We start from the raw sequence: 18,825 nt of genomic DNA, 5'->3' as shown, positions 1-18,825 counted from the left end.
GCACTTGTATTGGTTGCCAAGGAAGCCCATAAGCACATGATCCGTTTCCTCACGTCAACGTATGTTATACAGCATGACGGGAGAGGGAAATAGCGACTGGGCGTCACCCAATGCAAATTACATAACTGGTGGGCCGTTTAAAGCTTCCAACTCATTACAAAGAGCAGAGCCATAATTCTTCATCGTCATTAGTCGTCGCGTCAACAAAGTTCACATCATGCATTACAGACGTGTAGCTGGTGCCTCGCTTCTCCGCAGAATGACAAATAATGGCTTAGAAGGTGCTTCCCAACTTCACAAAAATTGTGATTTATGGCGTAGTGGACCCTTCTACTGTACTTGTATTATAGCCCCAAGAGAGCTTACAACGGGCTCTAGAAACGCCGCTCTTCCAGCTTTCACTGTGACTGTGCTGCGGTTTCAGCGCAGACCTGGCGTTTTTTTCTTTTTTTAGAGTGTGCCCACTGCTGTTGATAATACTGCCATTTTAGATGTCATACATTGAGCTTTCACTATGACATAAATTGTTATATGCCTTTAGTGTCCCTTTAACTCCTAAAGGGTGTTTTAGTTAGAACATCACCCCTTAAAGGCTATTTGGGGGAGAAACACACCCTTACACCCTAATGTTTCCTTATTTTAGTTAAGAAAAACCGTGCTTTGGAAACAGTCTTAACGGTGCAAAGTGATTTACAGTGTACGAAGCAGAAATACACACAGGACAAGCGCTTGTCCTGTGTATATATTCTCTGCATACCCGTGTTCCTCGTGCTTCATAAGCATAAAATTGCCATCTATAGATCATAGAAAGCCACCCCTTGCAGCATGCTAGCGCATTCAAAAGCGCAAATTTGTATTACCGCCGGCCGACACACGGTGCATTTACTATCGCAATCCAGCCCTATCCGTACCACATTTTTCGATCGCGATCGGCCCCCTTCTGCAGCGCGGAGATTTTGAATCGCCGAAGATATTCATCCCGATGTGGCTCGATGACGATCGAAAATGCACCGTGCGACAGTTGTAGAAAGTTCGCGTAATGAGGAGCAAAAGATCAATATTAAAATCCTGCCGCCGACAAACTTGTGCTCATGTGAAATGTTATCTAGCTACAACTCTTTAAGAGGCGTGCGCGTGCATATAGCTCCTGTGCGTTTGCCTCCAATAATTTGACAAAGGTTGCGGCTGCATCCAGCTATAAGCATGTTGGGTTGCTTCCCACAATGCGAAGAAATCGCTTGCATCGTGCTTTATAAGGCTATGCATGGAAAACAGGAATGAATTTTTTCATGCCATTCCTTTCTCGTGTCCACCACGACCCGTGTTTAGATGCGAGCCTGAATGAATGATGTTACGCGGTGGTCACGTTGCACGCATTTCTCGCAGCTAATTTTTTTTGCCACAAGCACATGCTGAGGGCCATTAGACGCTTAGTTTGATTTTTGCCAAAGCAGTGCGCCCGGCACCCGTGGCTTTCATATCGGTGACCGTAGCAGACGACACCGCCGGTGAAGATGGTGTCTAGGTCATTTTGAGGAATGTATTATTGTTTCGGAGCAGTTGTTTCGCATTTCCTAGTCAGTGACGAAGCCACAGAAGTATTTTACAGACTTCGTCGAAGTGAAGCACAGTAATAATAATAATCAATCAAATCAAACGTTTATTTAATGTGCCCAGGAACAACCGTAAGGTCTTTGTACTGGCGCACGAAAAAAAACACAAAAAAACAAAGGACACATTCATAATAAAGTATCAAGGATAAAAAACGTTATAAAATTGCACATATACAACTATGCGCAGGCAGAAACAAAAATATCAACAGTGTACGAGGCTAGGTAAGTACAGTGCAAAGCTCGGAGAACAACGACGGGGAGCTGTGTTCATTTGGCAGCAGTGGCGAACTACGTTCACATCGTCTAAGGCATTTTTCTGCATTCTTGCCGCAGATCACTTCTGCGCAGCCTGCACAGCGCACCCGATCCTCCTGGACAGTTGGACACGTGTCGGCCGAATTTCACCGACTCCGTGCAGCACAAGGGGGCGTTGACAGCGGCCGCGTCAGTGTTTCTGCGCGAGTGCGACTGCCATATAAGCACCGTCTCAAGCATCGAGGCCTTCATTTGGCAGCAGTGGCGAACTACGTTCACATCGTCTAAGGCATTTTTCTGCATTCTTGCCGCAGATCACTTCTGCGCAGCCTGCACAGCGCACCCGATCCTCCTGGACAGTTGGACACGTGTCGGCCGAATTTCACCGACTCCGTGCAGCACAAGGGGGCGTTGACAGCGGCCGCGTCAGTGTTTCTGCGCGAGTGCGACTGCCATATAAGCACCGTCTCAAGCATCGAGGCCTTCATTTGGCAGCAGTGGCGAACTACGTTCACATCGTCTAAGGCATTTTTCTGCATTCTTGCCGCAGGTTGGTGCAAAGACTTTTACTGTTCCGTTTACATTTTCAAAGATATATTGTCACTGCTGCCAAGCTGCGTCATTTCTGTTATATTTTGCCGTGTGTTGCGTGCTACTTTTGTTACCCGTAGTTTCTTTTTGTCATGTCGAAAGAGATTGCAAAGATTAAGGAAGATGTCAAGAACGATCTCTTGAAACTAAGAGATGAGTTTAAACAGGAAATGAAGATGTCGCGGGAATCGTTCGAGAGGGAACTCAGAAATGAAATGCGTGAATTTCGAACTGAACAACGCAACGTTGCTCAGAGCCTTGAATTTGCTTATACAACAATAGAGGATTTGAAAAACCAGCTGGCTGCTGCAGCAGCAAAAAATGCTGAATTAACCACGAGAAACGAGGAACTGCAGGCGAAATGCCAGACTCTTGAGACCCATACAGGGGACCTAGAGAGACGGCTGGTTCACCTAGAGCAGTATTCCAGAAACTCAAACATCGAAATTCAGGGTGTCCGAAAAGAAGAAAATGAGGATGTTCTGAGTGTCCTCTCAAAAATCGGGGAGGCTATTAATGAGCCTGTTCAGGAATCTGACATAGAAGCATGTCATCGGGTGCCTACCCGAAATCCGGACCGCAGTAACATTATAGTTCAGTTTAAGTCTCGGGCGAAGCGAGATCTCGTACTAAAGAAAGGAAAGAAGATGCGCATCCGCAACAATGACATCGGAGTTTCAGACTCTGCGCAGATCTACATAAATGAGCATCTCTGTCCTGCTCTGAAGCGCCTTCTAGGCATGGCAGTAAAGCGCAGGCATGAAAAGCAGTGGAAGTCTGTTTGGTCTTTCAGTGGTAAAATTTTCGCGCGGAAGTCTGATGATTCCGATGCCATACAGATATCTCGCGAAGCTGATCTTGAAAAAATAAACTAGTAGAAGTACCACGTCTTGTACAGTTACAAAAGAAAAAAAAAAGGTCGAAATGAGCTACCATAACCTTGCTCTACCACAAAATATCTCGCTACATTGTCGATTGCAGAAGACCACTTTACATCTGAATGCACGTTCCGCAGTTGGGAAAAAAGATGACATCACATACTTCATCAATCAGTTCTCCTTTAAGTTTGACATAATCATGATGACTGAGACATGGTACTATGATGGCTGTGATATGCTTAGTCTGGACGGTTACTCGCGCTTTTTTATTAATCGTCCGAATCGTCGAGGAGGGGGCGTTTGCATTTTTGTTGAAGCTTATCGGACCCACGAACTTGTTTCCGATTTTTCTGTGATTACGGATGACTTTGAATTTTTAACACTTAAAACTGACTCGGAAATTGTTGCTGCTATTTACCGTCCCCCAAATGGTAACATCGCGAATTTTCTTAATTTTTTTGAGTCTTTCTTAGAATATATCAACTCAAACAAATATCGGCTTGTGTGCGGTGGTGATTTTAATATAAACCTTTTGGAGGACACTCAAAGTACGTGCGAGTTCATATCGTGCCTTCACTCATCTGGATTTATAAATCTAATATCAACGCCAACTCGTATCACAGTAACCAGTTCATCACTGTTAGACATGGTGATTACGAATGCTGACACACTTGTTTCTAACGCCGGTACTATTTCATCAGACATAAGTGACCACTGTCCAGTGTTCATGCAATACAGTTCCTCAAAAACAGAAAAGAGGCGTCAACATCAAACTGTCCAAGTACAAAATATCACTGATGAGTCACTGCAGGCTTTCAAGCGTGCCGTTAGCATGCATGACTGGTCTTTCGTTTATATGATTAAAGATGTTCATGAAGCGTACCTAAAATTTATAGAATCTTTTACAAATATCTACCTCACTCATTTTCCTTTTAAAACGTTTAAACCGTCAAAGAGAATAAGAAAACCTTGGGTCGCATTTGCTATTAGGCGTTTGATAAACCGAAAAAATAAGCTTTTCCATGCATTCTTGAAATCGCGAGAGGAAGAATTACTACAGCAGTATAAAGCTTTCAGAAATAAACTAAACGGCGCTCTTCGAAAGGCGAAGATAGCGTATTATGAAAAGTTGTTTTCTGGTATCTGTACAAGGTACCCTGATGCAGCTTGGAAAGCAATAAACAGTGTTTTAGGACGCAACAAGGCAGACTTCATGCCACGTGAAATTACGTTAAACAATCGCGTACTAACTGGTGCAATACTTGCTGATTCTTTCAATAAATATTTCACTTCTGGTATACCGTCAATTAAGAATACCCTGCAGATGAATAGCTCAATTATTAGAAATGCTGAAAGCATATTTCTCAACCCGGCAGACGAACCAGAAGTATTCAGAACATTTATGAGTCTTAAGAATAGCAGTGCATTAGATATCGACAATCTTCAGATCGGTCCCATAAAATTTGTTTTAGAGCATTTAGCCCCTGTACTTGTGTACATATTTAATTTAGCAGTAGAGTCCGGGGAATTTCCCCGTGAAATGAAGCGCTCTCGTGTGTCTGTTCTGTTTAAAGGTGGCGACAAAAACTTGCTGGGAAACTATCGCCCAATATCGATTATTCCGGTGTTTGCTAAGGGTTTCGAAAAAATGCTACATTCCAGATTATCCAACTTTTTCACTAGAAGTGACATTATAAGCGACGCTCAGTTTGGTTTCCGTAAAGGAAGGTCTACGGAGTTAGCTTTGTTAAGGCTAAAAGAAATTATTTTAGAGAACATCGAAAACAGGCTATTTACATTAGGTTTGTTCATTGATTTCACCAAGGCTTTCGATTCCATTGACCATAGCACGCTACTTCATAAGTTAGAAATCTATGGTGTTCGAGGCACTCCCCTGGCTTTAATAGAATCATATTTAGCAGAACGATCACAATGTGTGTGTTTAGGTAACCATCACTCATCTTCACTGCCTGTCAGTAGAGGTGTCCCGCAAGGAAGTGTATTAGGGCCCCTTCTTTTCAATGTTTTTATAAATGATATTGTTAATATCAACAAGTCGGTAAAATTTATAATATATGCTGATGATGCCACGGTCTTGTTTTCCGGCGCAGATACAGATAGGTTGATAGAAAGTTGTAATCGTTTCTTTTGCAATATTACATCATGGTCACTATCAAATAAACTTAAAATTAACCCTAAGAAAACGAAGGTAATAATATTTAGAGCTAGAAATAAAATTCTGAACGTTAAACAAGATATTATTTGTGCAGACCAAAAAATAGATATTGTAGAAGAACATAAAATTCTCGGTGTAACATTTTCATCTCATCTAAGTTGGGACTCTCACGTAAGTCATTTATGCAAGAAACTTTCTTTTACAGCGGGAGCTCTGTCGCGTTGTCGAGAAATTCTCCCTAGACAAATAAAAGTCAGCATATATCAAGCACTGTTTCAATCACATATAAATTACTGCAGTCTGGTTTGGCTTACTACAACTCAACGTAACATCAACAGAATATTGCTTTTGCAGAAGAAAGCTGTCCGTCACATTGCCATCATTGGTTATTTATCACCGACATCGACATATTTTCGCAAGTACAGTATAATTAAAATCCAATATATATACGAGTTCCGCATCCTGCGATCATTTTACATATGTTCTTCTTCATTTAAACAATTTATCGAGTTAACTGCTGCACTGCAACGCAACAGTCATGCTATCAATACTCGTAATGTAGGAGGATGGCTCATACCGCGCTTTCGCACTGACTATAAACTGCAGTCATTGAAATATAACCTCCCATGTATTCTTAATAAGCATAAACATTTACATAAACCTGCGCTAAATACATTACGTGAAATATTTCTGAATTACTAATGTATTCATACATTTCAATTATTTCTTAATGTTGTACTACATTTCACTGTATATTGTTGTATATGATTAGCTACCATGCTTCTCTATTACTATATTGTGTTGATGTTATTGTTTCGTGTAGTTTACTGCCACAATTACAGGTGTACTATTGCTGTTTTGTTTTTTTCCCTTGTACTTGTAGTATTATAATTTCTTTTCTGTAAATAAATTTCAGTATTCTGTTGGTGTTTGTTGTTAGAGATGTATTTATTGAAAAATCATTCCCTGTTACGCTTACACGGGTATTGTTATACGCTTTGTTTTTGTAAATATTTTATTTGTACCATGTGTGATATATCTTGTACATTTGGTGCAAATATTTTCACCTGTCACTTGTTGCCATGTAATTGGTTTTCTGGGCCCTAGTCAAGCTGTTTCATTACAGCTTTTAGCCCAGGAGACCATCCAGAATGTAATGTTTTCGTTTTATTCTGGAAAATAAAGAGAATGAATGAATGAATGAATGAATGAATGAATGAATGAATGAATGAAAAACGTCGAGCTCCAAAAAGTAAGCATTGTAAAGACGTTGTATCCTGCCAATGGTCGAATGTTCACAGAGGCAGGCGGTTACATGAAAAGGTCTATTCTCTCTTGTCAGCTTACGTGGAATTCGGAAATTAAGACAGTTGAGCAGTACAGGGCAGGATATGATACCATGCACAAGCTTGTAAAGAAATAACAGATCAGCGCGATTTCGTCGGCAGCAAAGTGATGGCAATGATAATAACCAAGCAGCGTTAGAACGAGTTCCAGAGTCATTTCTAGCGAAACGATGGTTGTAAATGCTTAGGAATTTTTTCTGGACTCGCTCAGTGGCGTTGCTGCTGGAATTAGTGGCGCTGAGTTGCTGCTGAGGAAGACATAGCGCGGTGTACAATTTTCGGAAGGGCACAGGAGAACGGAATTCTCTAGACATTCTGCAAACACAGCCTAGGGTGCGAAGACCCCGCAAAGCAACACGCTTAGCGTGAGCAGAAAAGTGTAAGGTGCTATCAAAAAGAACACCTAGATCATTGATCTCACATACCTTACACAGCGACACAGAATTGACGGAATATAAAAATGGCTCACTAGATGTTTTTCGAGTGAAACTCATTACCTTGTGAGGGTGAGCAACTGGGCGTGTTGGTAAAGCATGATTCGAATTTGTAGGCGCAAGGAAGACACGGACGAGAAGGGAGACACACACACAGGGCGCCACTGCCAACAATGTTTATTCCAAGAAAAACAGAGGCTATTTATGCACACAGTGTTGTCATGTTTCATTGCTGCGCAGTCGCATTGAGATATTGCAACTCTTTCTGAGATAAAGATACGGAGGCCACACTCACGCAACGATCACCGGCTTCAATAATCTTCTGTGCCTCAATTATCAATCTATTCCACTTGTCTCGACTTTTGGCAATCACGGAACATGCGCGAAAATCTGGTACACACTTGCAATCTCTGCAATGTATAGCCAGGTGACCCTCTCTGCCATTCCTCACATTGTTGCAATGCTGCCTGAGCCTGTCGTTTAAACACTGCTCAGTTTGGCCTACGTACTTTTTGCCACAAGACAGGGGAATATCGTAGACAACGCCAACCTGGCATTCGACATATTTAGTTTCATGGTTTATGGTACAGGCTGGTGCTTTTCGGAGGCAAGGATTCGTCATTTTGCAAAGTTTAGACATTTTCAAAGGTGCAGAGAAGATCACCTTTACATCAGCTCGCTCAGCAATCTTCTTTAAGTTGTGGGACACGCGATGAAGATATGGTATCACAGCCACTTTTTCTTTTTCACGAGATGGCTCTTGGGTCACTTGGCGGGTTCGCGATTTCTTCAAAATTGTTTCAGCTACCGAAACCAGTACAGCTTGCGGGAAGCCTGCCTCTTCCAGGCGCTTTACCTGCTTGCCGAAACTCTTCGCTAGACGATGGGGACAGGATTTCTTGAAAACGTTTAGCATGCAGAGGTTGGCGATACTACGCTTAACAAGCTTCGAATGACAGGAGCTAAAGGGTAGCAGTGGTTTATTCGCCCGAGGCTCGTACTGCCAGCAGACATGGTTAGTCTCGAAAAATAATCGCATATCTAAAAACCTTATGGATGAATCAACCGAAAGTTCGTGAGTCACTTCAATTGGAGATAAAATGTGCCTAAAAGTTGTCAAAGTCTCGCTAACGACTAGGTCGGCGTCAATGGACGTCTTGTCAATAAAAACTAAGAAGTCATCAACGAACCTAAAAACTTTGGTAACGCTGTGCACGTAACGAGCAGTGTTTAAACGACAGGCTCAGGCAGCATTGCAACAATGTGAGGAATGGCAGAGAGGGTCACCTGGCTATACATTGCAGAGATTGCAAGTGTGTACCAGATTTTCGCGCATGTTCCGTGATTGCCAAAAGTCGAGACAAGTGGAATAGATTGATAATTGAGGCACAGAAGATTATTGAAGCCGGTGATCGTTGCGTGAGTGTGGCCTCCGTATCTTTATCTCAGAAAGAGTTGCAATATCTCAATGCGACTGCGCAGCAATGAAACATGACAACACTGTGTGCATAAATAGCCTCTGTTTTTCTTGGAATAAACATTGTTGGCAGTGGCGCCCTGTGTGTGTGTCTCCCTTCTCGTCCGTGTCTTCCTTGCGCCTACAAATTCGAATCATGCTTTACCAACACGCCCAGTTGCTCACCCTCACATCGTATATTTCTAGTACATCGGGCTCTTCACTCAATGTTTCTTCAAACCCGTGTGCCACGGTTTCATTGATCGCAGTCGCCACATGTAAGGCACGCCTGCTCTCGTATTGCATTCGGCATAAATTGCTACCGGAAGACGTCAAGATTCTTTTCGGTGGCTTCAACCCCTCAGCTGGTCACGGCAACCGCATGTGCAAAATCCTGAAGGCTGAATGGTCAAGGCAAGCTCGCCTCTACAGAATTCACCTGGAAGCCCAACTGCTCAGCTCAACGGGAGAACACGGCAACAAACAGGCCCACAAGGAATTCAATCGTCTCGCAAGCCAGGCTACCGAGTTCCTTTGGCAGAGTGCTCTGTTGCAGCTGCGAGCCCATCATCGACCTAAGAAGAAGGGAGTCACGGGGAACAGAATCTTCACCGAGGGAGACGTGACATTGCCTGAGGAGGTCAGCAAATGTCTCGCCCAGGGGCCGAAATTCGCCGTACAGCCGCAGACCACCGCCTCGGAACGGCTCTCCTTGGTGCGCAAGGTCTCCAGTTTGGCACCGGCCAGCGAGATGGACCGGTGCGTGTCGAGCGGTGTAGACGTCCTGCTACGAGACAGCAGTGACCCAGGCCGTCCTGCAGTTGGTCGTCTGGCGTCATACATGAGACGGAGCGCCCTTTGTGTGCTCGCTTCCGACAAGGAAGGTGGCTTTGCCGTCTTTCCACGGGACCTATACAAGGTGAAGGCGCTTGATGCCCTGAGCTCTGTTTTTCATTGTCACGAAGGTGTTTCTCTCAGAAAGCTGAAAAGTGAAGCTAAGAAGTTGTGCCAAAATTCGAACCTCTCCAAGCTTGTGAGGGACATTACTAAGAGTAAAGCAAGTACACTCGAAGTGTTTTTTAGTGCCAAGACGCACAAGCTAAACTGCCCCTTTAGAGTAATTGTGTCGGAGCGTAATACTTGGCAGAAGTGTCTCGCAGTCTTTCTGCAAGAGAAGCTTAAGCTGCTCGCGGTGGAAGACCCTTACCTGGTTCACGATTCCACCGAAATCGTTAACTTCCTTTCAGGCCAGACGGGGTCCACTTTTGAGGCATTTTCTTTAGATTTAAAGGACCTGTATTATTCAATACCCAAAGATAAGTTACTTCAGTGCATCCAAGAATGCATAGACAGGTATGGTGCCGTGTCATTTCAGAACGAGGTAGGAATACCGGAGGCCAAGTTCATGGCACTCTTAGAACTGTACCTCAGGTCCACTTATGTTGAATGGGATAGCCGTCTCTATCTTCAGAAGAGCGGCGTTTGCATAGGGTCTTGTTTAGCTCCGATTTTAAGTGATTTATTTTTAGCTCAGGCAGACAGATCTATCGCCAGTCTTATTGAGGGTAGTAGCGTTACCAAAGTTTTTAGGTTCGTTGATGACTTCTTAGTTTTTATTGACAAGACGTCCATTGACGCCGACCTAGTCGTTAGCGAGACTTTGACAACTTTTAGGCACATTTTATCTCCAATTGAAGTGACTCACGAACTTTCGGTTGATTCATCCATAAGGTTTTTAGATATGCGATTATTTTTCGAGACTAACCATGTCTGCTGGCAGTACGAGCCTCGGGCGAATAAACCACTGCTACCCTTTAGCTCCTGTCATTCTAAGCTTGTTAAGCGTAGTATCGCCAACCTCTGCATGCTAAACGTTTTCAAGAAATCCTGTCCCCATCGTGTAGCGGAGAGTTTCGGCAAGCAGGTAAAGCGCCTGGAAGAGGCAGGCTTCCCGCAAGCTGTACTGGTTTCGGTAGCTGAAACAATTTTGAAGAAATCGCGAACCCGCCAAGTGACCCAAGAGCCATCTCGTGAAAAAGAAAAAGTGGCTGTGATACCATATCTTCATCGCGTGTCCCACAACTTAAAGAAGATTGCTGAGCGAGCTGATGTAAAGGTGATCTTCTCTGCACCTTTGAAAATGTCTAAACTTTGCAAAATGACGAATCCTTGCCTCCGAAAAGCACCAGCCTGTACCATAAACCATGAAACTAAATATGTCGAATGCCAGGTTGGCGTTGTCTACGATATTCCCCTGTCTTGTGGCAAAAAGTACGTAGGCCAAACTGAGCAGTGTTTAAACGACAGGCTCAGGCAGCATTGCAACAATGTGAGGAATGGCAGAGAGGGTCACCTGGCTATACATTGCAGAGATTGCAAGTGTGTACCAGATTTTCGCGCATGTTCCGTGATTGCCAAAAGTCGAGACAAGTGGAATAGATTGATAATTGAGGCACAGAAGATTATTGAAGCCGGTGATCGTTGCGTGAGTGTGGCCTCCGTATCTTTATCTCAGAAAGAGTTGCAATATCTCAATGCGACTGCGCAGCAATGAAACATGACAACACTGTGTGCATAAATAGCCTCTGTTTTTCTTGGAATAAACATTGTTGGCAGTGGCGCCCTGTGTGTGTGTCTCCCTTCTCGTCCGTGTCTTCCTTGCGCCTACAAATTCGAATCATTACCTTGGTTTTTGAAATATTTAGGGAGAGGTTATTGCTCCTGCACCATTCAGAAAAAGAACACAAATCAGATTGCAGCAAGCGACAATCGATAAATGAATGAATTTCCTTAAATATCTTTATGTCATCGGCATGCAAAAGGAAAGAAGAATTCCGAATGACAGAAGAAACATCATTAACATAAATTAAAAAGAGGAGTGGGCCCAGTACCGACCCTTGAGGAACCCCACTAGTAGCTTTATACAAAGAGGACGTTTGGCCATTAACGGCAACGTAACATAATCTATCAAGAAGATAGCTATGGAGGAGATTCACAATTCAAGAATCAACATCAAAGTGTGCAAGTTTATCCACAAGCAGCGAATGGCTGACAACATCAAAAGCTTTGCTAAGGTCACAGTAAATAGCGTCAACCTGTCCTCTCTGCGAAATAGGCGTGGAGACTTGCATCATGAAACTGGCAAGATTAGTGACAGTTGAGCGGCCAGCGAGAAACCCATGCTGATTCACAATCAATGAATTTTTTACATCAAAAGACAATATTTTGTGAAGAGCAAGCTCAAAGATTTTGGATGCGGCACAAAGAACGGAAATAGGGCGGTAGTTCGAGACGTCACTTTTACAGCCAGACTTAAACACTGGGAAAACACGGGCAGTTTTCCACATGCTAGGAAACGTTGAAGCATGCCGACACTTATTAAATATGGTAGTCAACACTGGTACAAGTATACTGCCATAGGCTCTTAGTATGGCAGAGGGGATGCCATCTGGGCCAGCTGAAAAGGATGGTTTCAAGCGCTTAATGCATTCTGAAATGGAATCTTCATCTAGCGACACAGCATCAGCTGTGCCAACTGCCTTAACCTGTCGACCGTTACTAGCTACAGAGGCTGGAGACATATAGACAGATGAAAAATGCCTGGCAAAACAGTCAGCGACGGCTTGAACTTCTACTCCATTTGGGTCTAGTATCCTGAAGGACTCGCCATTTTTGCTCGACCGTTTGCGCACATACTTCCAAAACTCAGCCGGCCTGTCAGACGCGCTTTTTTCTAAAAATGAAATATATAGACTGTGATCCCGTTTATAAAGGCGTTTACAAAGAGTACGAAAACGACAGAATCCTTCCTTCAAATGAGTTGATGCAGAACGTTTATACTTCCTGTGTGCACGATCTTTATGTTTCAGTGCACTTATAAGTTCTAATGAGAACCAGGGGGGATATTTACAACGATGAGGTGTATACTGGGGAATGAACTTGCGCATGCTGGTCAAGATAATAATAATAATACCTGGGGTTTAACGTCCCAAAACCACCATATGATTATGAGAGACGCCGTAGTGGAGGGCTCCGGAAATTTCGACCACCTGGGGTTCTTTAACGTGCGCCTAAATCTAAGTACACGGGCCTCGGGCTGGTCAAGATAAGCTCCGTAAACTGATCGACTTGATCATCAACATTGGGTTTGTCAGTTACCAGTGACCAATCTGTGGTGGACAAGTCATGGTACAAGCCAACGTAGTCACCTCGCTTGAAGGCAAATCTGGGCGTTTTGTCGATTTTTCTGGGAAAGCTTGGTTTTTCTGGTGAAATACAGGCTGTTAGTTTGAGTGGTGGGTGATATTTGTCAGGTCGAACAAGAGAGATGTGAGAGAGTGATACTTCGATAGGTTCATTATTAGAAATACACAGATCTAAGACGTTACCACAGGAATTGGCAATACTATTGTGCTGCTGTAGGGAATTCAAAGCGAGAAAATCTAACAATACGCTGCATTTGTTCTGTAAGAAATGATGATAATGAGAAAAATTAAGTGTGGTCCAGTCAATTCCAGGTGTGTTCCAGTACAAGAATTTCGTGCTTCTTATGTGAAATTACCACATTTTCAATAGAAGAGACGATCTGATTAAAAGCAATTGGTGAAACGCTAGGCGATACATAGAAATATCCAATCAACAATTTTTCACAGTGCTCAAGACTAATTTCGATCCAAATTGATTCAGAAATTGTTTCTATGTCCTTGCGTCTAACAGATCTTAGAGAACTGTCTATAGCCATCAATGCACCACCACCTTTTTGTTTAGTTGCACAGAGGTCCCGATCACTGCGGAAGGTGGTGTAGTTCGACGGAAGATGGTCACAGGAAGGAATTTCACTGCACAGCCACGTTTCAGAAATCGCAATAAGGTCAAAAGAAGACGAAACAACATTAGCAAAGAATTCGCACGTCTTAGTGCGAAGACCACGAGCGTTCTGATAAAATATATCCAAATTACACGGCACCATTGCTTACGGGTGCGCACTCTGAGGGATGGAGCATGTCGTCGTGGAGAATCCCACGGAATGGTTTGAAAATGCAACCGCACGGCCACATTGACGGCTCATTCAGACGTTTCGATGTATCTTCGTCAACTGTAACGCAGAACGAGGAGTAAGAAGGATATTTTGTTTTGAGCCGCCGGCAGGAAATGGCAGAAAGGTCAACAGACTCAATGTGTTTCTTGAGGTCAGCAGATGTAGTGTCAGGGCTCAACTTGGACACAAATATAGCCCACTGCCGCTGGGGTCGTTGGGAGATTTGAGCCACTAACAAAGTGGACGAGTCCATGGCTCCAGTAGATACATGTGTTTTTCTTTTCGTTTCCTTTCTTGCACTCACTGTGACATTGGCCGAAGAGGTTTCCGTACGATCCACAACGCGGAGCTTCAAATCACGCTGAAAACCTGGTGGTGGGGTAAAAGGTGGGAGCGTTTCGGTGTTATGAGTCGTATCAGAGGTCGCAGGGGTGTCGGAGTTCACGGAAGACTTTGCCGTTGGAGACGTTGGAGAATTTGCAGCCGTTGGAGACTTTGCAGCCGTTGGAGACTTTGCAGGACGTTCCCCTAGCTTAGGGGTGACGCAGCGTGTCAGCTCATCGCGCAGAAAACGAACCTCGCCACGAAGGGAGGCGACGATACGGACCTGCTGCTCAGCCACTCGGGAATGTTCCTTTCGCAGGCGCTCATTGTCCTCCCGCAGCTGTGAGACCTCGTCACTCAGGAACGAAATCCCTTCCAGCGCGTCGAGGAGCAGGCGGCGAAGGCCGGCTACCTCCTCGCCAAGGTCACCCGAAGAGGCGAGAGGTGGACCGGTTGGGGAACCACGTGGCGGCAGGGAACACGCCGCCGTCGCGCATACCCCAGTCTCGTCGTTAGGCCTGTCACCATGCTGGGCGGAATCGCACAAATTGCACGAAAATGTACGCGATCCAGACTTCAAGAGCTGCAGTTGGTCATCCGGCCAAGTCACACACTTCGCGTGCACACGTTTTTCGCAGATTTCTCAGCGGAAGAACTGCTGCTTACCGAAAAAAGGGCACGAGCAGAGCACACACGCATCCCGGCTGGGCGCCATGCTGCCCAGCCGGGATAATAACAATAATAATAAAGAAGACACAAAAGCGCCTGCGGGTTCAGCGGGCGAGGGCTGGCGGAGCAATCCAAGCTTGCACGGCACACGGATGCTTCCCTATATAGTGGCGCCAAGGTATGTCCTCGCGCCCAATAAACAGCCCAGCCAGATTTTGTGATCGTACATGGCAGGTAGAGTTCACAAGAGGACAAACGAGTTACCGCTTTCTCAAGCGTCCTCTCTAGATACCAAGGTCCCGTCCTCACTCTCATCGAAGCTGGCGGTGGCTGCTCTATTTCGTCATTTGGCAGATTGTTGCTATTTGCCGATAGCGTTTCAGCGCAACAGCCCTCACGTCTGCGACCATGTCAGACACGAGTTTCCCTCTTCCGTGGATGGGTGTCCCTCCCTGACCTATTATTTCCACGAAGAATCTTTCTTCCTCTTTTTTGGACTGTGGAAAGAAAGCAAGTGAAGACGTTATCTGGCTAAGTGTGAAGATGGGGGACAATGTCAACTGGAAGTCATCTTCCTTTGTTCCTATCAAACGCCATTTGAGGTCAAAACTGCCATATTGGCCATTAGATAGTGACAAGGGGAGGGTAGGGCTGGTTGTGGCGTCGTGCCGGGGGCCGCTGGTTGCCGACCCTTGATTTTTCATCATTGTAACTGTCATTCATGCTGACATCTCCCTATATTTGAGAACGCCGCGCCACTCTTTTCTCTGCATACATTTTATTCATACATTATCTTTACATATCATTAATACATTGTTTTGTCATGGGAACCTCCCTTCTTTACTGGAGGTCTCTTCAATGCAACATTTCCGCAAAGCAAGTAGAGACTATGGCATAGAAAAAAACAAGACTGCTAAAACGTACAGTTCCTCAATTTAAGCATTATATGTACATTTGTAACCGCATTACTCTTACAAGATGCCATACATTTTCAATATGCTACACTACTTGTGCCCAAATGTAAAACCAAAGCAGTTTTCCTCTAACAAACTACGATTTAAGCATCCCGGCATTTCTTTACCCACCGATAAAAATGTACAGCTCTCTTACCGAATACGGAAGGTTCTCCGACATTTCTTGTCTGAAACAATACTCAAATAGAAACTCTAGCGCACCGAAACTCAATTTATTGTTCACCGTATGTGAAGTAGGGAATTGGGAGGTCAAAAATCATCTTTTTCGCTTGCCCACCAAAAATTCTGATAAAGCATGACTAGCACACCCAGTGGCAGCAGCTACTATTGGTGCAAAATACTATTCGAAATGGCGACTCAAATTGCAGGCGAGAAAACAAGTGATAATGCGCTGCAACAACGCAATTTCGCAGGGAGTGAATCGCGCAAACTTCGTTCCTCTGTACTGATTTCACTGAATCGAATAATCAAGCTCGCTTCCACGACACATGCTTAATTCGCTCCGATTAAAATAAGAGCAATTCTGCCGTGAAAAGGGAACACCGTACACCGCGTCCGAAATTTGCAGCTCAGTTAAAAACGGTAATTGTAGCCGAGGTGAAACCTGGAATGGTTCATTGAAATAAACTGTGCACCACGTCCTGTTGTGCCCGGTCTCCAGCAACAACGGCTACGACTCAGCCTTGAGGTAATATGATAGCGCCCTATTTTAAAGAAACATATCTGACTATTCATGCAGAGAGAACAGAAACAGACGTCAGGAAAACCCCCAGTCTTTATCAGGTTGGCACGGCTTACCAAGCATGAAATGTGTTTTCCCTTATCTAGGAATAATACTTTCCCACGACGACCGGCTACCGTACTGTGGCAAAAAAAAAATCGCCAGGTGCTCCGACGCCTTGTGGGAATCAATTTCATGCGAAGCAGTCAGCGAGTAATCCTATGCTGAATTTTTTCACTTTGAGCCAAGCGTAACGAGGTGGATCGTCGTGTTTTTGTAATTGTTGTACTCTTTACGCATGGTGGGCTTAACAGGCGCGTCGACAACACTACCGCTTAAAGGGAAACTTAGGGCCTCAGGTGACGTCAGCACTCATGTTAGAGCACATACGTCAGTATTATCGAAATGTTGCACACTTTACGGTGCGATGATGTATTCATGAATATCACACGTAACTTTGTTAGCGTATTCCTCCATGCTGAAGCAACGCTTGAATATAGCTTCTTGAATCATAGGAATGCAAATGTAATGTTTATTATACTTGTATAAAAGCAGAGCCAACTGGAACCACAATTGACGTTAAGCCGACATGACGCCTGTATCATAGGAGAACGTATCTATTGTGTATTGCTTTATTATAAAATTACATAGCCAGCAATGCAACCACAATTGACGTTGCACCGGCATTACGCATGCATGAGGTCTTTTTCAAAGCAGTTTCTACACGCGGCCTGGCTCTGTGCTAGAACACCTGACTGCCACTCAGAATGCTTGTGGTCGATTCCTGCTGGTATCCTAATTCTCGGGATTATCACGTTATGATAGAATATAAGGGACGCCGTAGTGAAGGTCTCCGAAAATTTCTACCGCCTGGTGTTGTGTAACGTACACCTAAATCGAAGTACACGAACCTCAATCATTCTCGAATCCATCGCAAATGCGCCTGCCGCGGCCGGTATTCGATCCGCGAACTTTGGGTGTGGCTACAATGGACATATAGCGTCTGCGGCCATTGCCACCACAAATTCCAATGTGAAATATATATTTGCCGAGACATTCCCCTCGCACCAACGTAACAATGTGCGGGGATGGGTTGGTAACAAAAATAGCAGTGCTACGCTGAGTGACTTGCACGGTCGCGAAAGGTACCAGCAACCCTTTCCTAGTGCAAAGGCGGTCAGATGGCGAAAGGAGTGCAATTGTGTCGCAGAGACCGGCGCAGTAAACTGGCGCAGCCGTCGACGAGTGTGGAGGAACTTTGGTATCGTCTTGACGAGGGTCTTGGTGAATGCCGATGGACTGTCTGCCGGCGTCAGATGTGAGAACGGTGAGAGTTCGAGGGCGGCTGGTGCGCAGTGAATTATGGCGTCGTGGCGGGAGAGAAAATCCCATCCCAGGATGACGCCGTGGGAGCATGCAGCAATTATGATGAACTCGACGTCGTACAGAACGTCCTGAATGACGACGCGAGAAGTGCATACTGCTGTAGGCCTAATACTCTGGGAGCTGGCGGCACGGAGGGACATCCCAGAATGTGGCGTCGTCACCTTTCGAAGTAAGCGGCTAAGTTTTGCGTCCATAACGGATACGGCGGCTCCAGTGTCGACGAGGGCAGATGCGCGAACACCGTCCACAAACACGTCTATCACATTCGATGGACTTCAGTGAGGGCTTTTACAGTTCGATAGCGTCGCAGCCCTTGCCTCGTGGACTGCGACGACTAGTTTTCCTGCTCTCGTGCGACAGAACGTGGCCGCCTTGGTGACAGTGAGCGAAGGCGTGGAGACGGAGAGCGGCGAGTGGATGGAGCTGGGCGTGACATCGGCGACATAGGCGGGTCGTAGAATGCACGGCTGGACTGGCTGGTGGTGGTTGACGCGACTCGAGGCGGCTGCACGCGAGGGCAGTAACGGGCCACGTGACCGGCATAACCGCATGCAAAGCAGATGGACCGATTGTCGGGTGACGCAGCATGAATAGGTGTAGCAGGAAGGAGGCAACATCACGCGCTGTAGCCGCTGGGAGGGCAGCGGTTTCGGCGTATCGCGTTAGATGGTCAACCGCGACGATGGCCCAACGGTTACCAGCGGACGTCAGAGGAAGTAGTCCATACAAATCGATGCCCACGCGTCCAAACGGACGGTTAGGGCAAGGTAATGGTTGTAGACCGACTGGTGACACGTGCGTTGAAGGTTTTCGGCGTTGGCAATCGGGGCAGGAGCGGACGAACTTCTGCACGTAGCGGTACATCCCTCGCCAGAAGTATCGTTGTCGAATGCGGTGGCAAGTTTTGGATACCCCAGAGTGCGCGCATTGCGGATCAGAGTGGAAGGACTCGCATATTTCATCA

The sequence above is a fragment of the Rhipicephalus sanguineus genome, chromosome 3 (assembly GCF_013339695.2).
Source record: "Rhipicephalus sanguineus isolate Rsan-2018 chromosome 3, BIME_Rsan_1.4, whole genome shotgun sequence".
In the NCBI taxonomy this organism is placed as follows: Eukaryota; Metazoa; Arthropoda; class Arachnida; order Ixodida; family Ixodidae; genus Rhipicephalus; species Rhipicephalus sanguineus.
Note: the sequence above shows the minus strand (reverse complement) of the source record.